The 4,985-nt window shown below is 37.2% G+C and overlaps 1 long non-coding RNA gene across 2 annotated transcripts; it reads left to right on the top strand.

Annotated features, from left to right (window-relative positions):
- The first annotated feature begins 2,370 nt into the window (after positions 1–2,370).
- Positions 2,371–4,701, top strand: LOC114138614 (uncharacterized). 2 transcript variants are annotated; one of them, XR_003594253.1, is made up of 4 exons: positions 2,371–2,884; positions 3,476–3,581; positions 4,343–4,412; positions 4,527–4,701. It is a non-coding gene; the product is annotated as an uncharacterized LOC114138614 (long non-coding RNA). The 2 variants fall into 2 exon arrangements; XR_003594252.1 differs by lacking the exon at positions 2,371–2,884 and having other exon boundaries at positions 3,196–3,581.
- The last annotated feature ends 284 nt before the right edge of the window (positions 4,702–4,985 follow it).

Genomic DNA, 4,985 nt, shown 5'->3' on the forward strand with positions numbered 1-4,985 from the left:
TTTATATTTTTTGCAATTGTAGCACTTGTAAAATCTGAGACCAGCAGTAGAAATGATAAACTAGCAACATTTAATTAAACTATTAACATACCGTACAATGAGGACATTTATTGGATATTTTTAATTAATTTTTTTTAAACGAAAAGAAAAAGTTTAATTATTTTACAGATGCAACGGGTCCAGAAACTAGCAAAGTGTCGCTTCATCAAACTACTGCATGAGAACCTGAGGACTCTTGGGCTCCCTCTGCTGGCCAAGAGGTTCAAAGTAAGACGCTGCAAAAACACAGAAGTATTTCTGTCTAGTTTCTAGAGCAAATATTTTTGTAACTTCAAAATGACTTTTCAGCAACATATAGAAACTTGTTTTACATCAGTAATTCCTTAATCTTGATGAAAAACTTCTTGTTCCACTGGCAGATTATTTCACTTACAACAGGAGGAAAATGTTTTATCATTAGTTCAAGTGAAACTAGTACTTTCTTTTAATAAATACTAAGGAATTATTTACTGAAAACAAGCTCTTATATCTTCCTGGAAAGTTACTTGAAAGTTAATTTTGGATTATTTCAAGTGCACTAAGATATTTGCACAAAAAACATAAACCAAAAATACTTGGCAAGATTTTCAGCGTAGTTTTCTGACTCTGCGCAGTAGCTCAGTTTCTAGTAATTGAGTCAATACTGACAAAATAAACAATGAATTAATTAACCGCATAATAAATTACAAAAAACTCAATAATTTTCATTTGCTTGACTCATCGGTTTTCTGTTTTCTGCCTTTCTACCAAAACTGATCTTCAATCTGGTGCTTTTGTCTCGACTATCCCTTTTCTTGAGAGAGGATTTTGTTTACAGAGAGTTAATTTTATTTGTCGTTTCAGTTGTTTTCTTTATTTATTTTTGGATATTTCAAATGTCCTCCAGTTCCAGTGTTTAAATGTTCAGCAGAATTTAAAGTTTATTGATCACTGAGAATGTTTTCTTGCATTTCTTGCATACTTGAAAATGCTCCCAAGATAATATTATTGTTCATCGCAATAAGTTCTGGGACAATTTATCGTCCAGCAAAATGTGTTATTGTGACAGGCCTGTGGGTGAATAATCTCTGAATGTTCTCCAACAGCTGCTTCTCTAAGGTCATTGCTGTTGCCTTTCCGTCCTGGCGTTGTGCTAACACACATGCTTGTGCTTCATGTTTCTACAGAGATGGCCAAAGTCATCAACTGTGTGACTCGCAGACATTTAACTCATTTAAAAATTTGCGTTTGAAACCAAAACACATATTGACATTTTGTGAAGCCAGAGTGGGCAGAACTCACCCCGCCGCTGTGTTTCCAAAGGGTTTGTTTATTATGCTAATGACGCTTCATGTTGTCAGCAGTTCAAGGTTAGTTAAGCTGCAGTTTGTTTGGCTGCTGGGTGCGCTCAAGAAGTTCTCCTGTCCTGGCACAGTTACGAACATCAATGTCACTGCAGAGGCTGCGTGATGTGGAGTCTGAGCGTCCAGGCCGAGTGTTGGGTTTTCTGCAAAGATAAAGTCAGGCTGAGAGCCAGCAGATATCATGCCATACCTTTAGATGCACACATATTCCCACTTTGGGAGTCCTGGCAGCCGTTTTGTCGCTTTCAGACCCAGTCTCCATGTCCCCACAGCTGCTCCTAGATTAAAATCACCCACTACTCTCTCTCAAGGTGTGTGGGCGTGTGTGTGTGTTTTCACACCTCTGAACTGTATTGCCTCCATAACTTCTTTTTTTTCAGTTAAATAAATCAGCTTAGGTTGCGTCAGCTCTCCCTGAAAGAGAGCAAATAAACAAGATTAATATCAAAGGAAGGAGGAAGGGGAATGAGATGGAACGCGGAGGGGGAGAAGATGAGCCTAAAAATCAACAAAAGGAAAAAGAAAATAAAAAGCAGAGAGAGACGGGTAAACAGGAGATAGCCAAAAATATCTTTATAGAAGTTTTATCTAGTCTAGTCGGAGGAAAAAGAAGGGAAACTTTTTAGGGAGGTTTGCAGTAAATGTAGAGTTTACCCCTTACTGTTTGCTTGTCCTTTCCTCTCTTTAATAAAGGTAAATGCTATAATCTGCAGATTCTAGCATGTATACTCTACATAAATGTAACAACAAATGTTGATTTAAGCTGTTTTTTTCAGTTTTACGTTGAGTTTTCATGACAGAATGACACTAAAAATATCAGTGATATTGTTTCAGATCTATTTTTCTGTCATTAAATTGGAAATCATGTTCTATTTTCCATGCATTTCAACGTTCCACAAAAAGAAACATATCCATGTTGTTTTCTGCAAAAGAACAGAAAAGAAAACCAAAGAACAGAAATAAAATGCAGGATTCCCCCCAGTGTATCACACTGTTAGCCTTTGCTGTATTTTTTACAGTTAAATACCACAAAATGCCCAGTAAAACTACCATAAGACATCTTTACAAGTAGTTACTGTAGTTTGCATTGCATCATGGGTATAGTACATAGTATTACAGTAACTTACTGTATGTTTTGAAGTTACAGTAATTTACTGTTTACACATTACAGTAGTGGTACTGTACTTATAATATACAGTAAGAATTATATTTGATTTCCAACGGTCATCATAGCTGCTTCATCGTGGTTCCCTGTTTCTGTATTTTTACTCCTTTAGTGGTTAACATATTTTTAAGGCAGAAAGACAGCATGTACTTTTGTTTTTTTCACATACTAGCTAACATTAACATGCAGTTTATCTAGCTACGTCATCAAGAGTGGCTTCGCTTCCAACTGTTTTCTGATGACGTTTGTTTTAAACTCTGAAGCTTTTTCCCTCCAAGTGCAAGTGCAGCTCTGTCTCCGTGCTGTGGGCTCACACTGCTTCAGCTCTTCAAGACAGGTAAAAAAACACTTCTTAGAAAACTGTTTAAAGCCAAAACCTAGTCTGGAAATGTACATTTTAGATGGAGTTAACGTAACTTATAGCATCATGCTATCACTTAGCATTATAGCATGAGCTCGTTTGTGCTGGTTAGCCTGGTAAAATAACGTTACCTTTACTAACTCTGGTGTTTTATATTACTGGCATATTGCAACGTTATAAGTTACGTGTCTGTAAATGAGGTGAAAGAAAGGAAAATATGATGGTGTTATTTTTTGAGCTGGTTCTGAATTAACATTAGCTAAGGTGCTAATTTTACCGTTGAAGGTTTTAGCTTGACTTTTGCCGCTTAATCTTCCTCAGGCGGCTTTGGGTTGAGATGAGCTCAGTGCTGAGTGTCTGTTAGCATTGTTGTTACATCCTTTGTCGAACAATATAACCTTAACTGATAATTGATCCCCCCCCCCCTTTTTTTTTTTTTTTTTTTTACATCTAATGACTGTTCATTTGTTTAAACCATGACCTTGCAAACGTTAAAAGTGCAGATTAGCTACAGTAGGTCAGCAAGGATGAATTTCTAACATTGTTCTTTTTTTTTCTTTTCTCCAGATGACCTTTTTTTTTCACTCCCAAGCTTTTTCTCTCCAAGTGGCTGTGCAGTTCTGTCCTGCTGACTGCTAACATAGCTTCATCTCTTCAAAAGACAAGACAACAGGTAAAAAGACAGCTCTTCAAACATATTTGAAGCCACAAAATAGTCTGGAAATGTAGAGGAGCAGCTAACCTAATCTATAACTTTGAGCTTGCTACAGCTGGTTAGCCTGCAAAAGTACCATTACATCTCCAACATAATGTATAAGAGTCTGTAAATGAGGACAAGGTGAAAAACATTAAAGTAGTTTCTGTTATTTTTTGAGTTTGTTCAGCCACAGTGGCAGGTGGACAAAAAAAGTTAATTTCCAACCCTGGTTACATATAAGGACTGTTCACATGTTTAAACCATGCTCCTGCAAATTTAAAGTTAAGTCAGTACTAACAGGTACAACTATGTACAGGTGTAAATTCTGCAGCATTTGTACTTCAGAATTTACAGAATTTTGTAGTCATGTGAAGAAACATCAACACACAGCTAATTATCGGTTTGCATGTGGAATAGAGCAATGTCCTGCTTCCTTCAGAACATTTTCTGCATTCAGGTCCCACATGCACAGGAGTCACCGCCATTGCAGAAGTCAGACTGAACACTTGTGGAACTGTACTTGTGGAATGTAATGCTTTAAAAAATGCATTTAGCCCCACAAACTGTCATTCACATCCGCTGTTTCAGAGTGGTAGCAGGATGTAGGGGTAAAGTCTAGTCTAGTCTCCGGGATGAGGTTCTCAAAAACCTGTTGTAATCTGGGTGAACTGGCCCTTTAAATATAAATTACTACCAGTAATTCATATTTAAGAGCGTTTTCCTTTTATGTTTTAAAGGTATGTTCCACCAAGATGTCTGTTGAAATGGAAATGACCTTACCCACTACACCAAGGGTAATCATGCTTGGTAAGAGGAATATTTTCTATCACTATAATTTTTTTGTAGCAATGTATGTAATTGTTATGGTAGTCTGTACTTTTACTCACTAGCGTTAGCCTGACAAGGGTTTGTCTATTTTAGGAAATAGCTTGATGTCTGCAACCCGGTGGATGGTCAGTATGGAGGAGAAGGTATTTTTCGAGCCTGAGCAACTACATGACTTTGCCAGCGTCCTTGCTGTCGTTTTTGGGTCATATTATGTCTTCAATCTGGAGTATCAGGAGTCAGCATCCACCACGCTGGAGATGATACAATGGCAAGTACTCTACACCAAGCCATTTATGAATTAAATTTAATGACAGTTTGACTGATGATGAAGAACCATAGCTGATTGCTGTATTGTACGTCTTCATTAAAAATTACAATTAATATATTTTATTTCTGTTAAAAGATTCTTTGTGAGGATCAATCCAGATGTTGGTACCAAATGCACAGCCAAAGTCGGTACAAGCCGCAAGACGGGAAGTCTTGTCAAGAGGAAAGTAGTCAGTGTCAACTCCCAGGTCACCACCTTCTTCCAACAACTTGCTGAATTTGAAT

This window comes from Xiphophorus couchianus, chromosome 22, assembly GCF_001444195.1.
Source record: "Xiphophorus couchianus chromosome 22, X_couchianus-1.0, whole genome shotgun sequence".
Classification (NCBI taxonomy): Eukaryota; Metazoa; Chordata; class Actinopteri; order Cyprinodontiformes; family Poeciliidae; genus Xiphophorus; species Xiphophorus couchianus.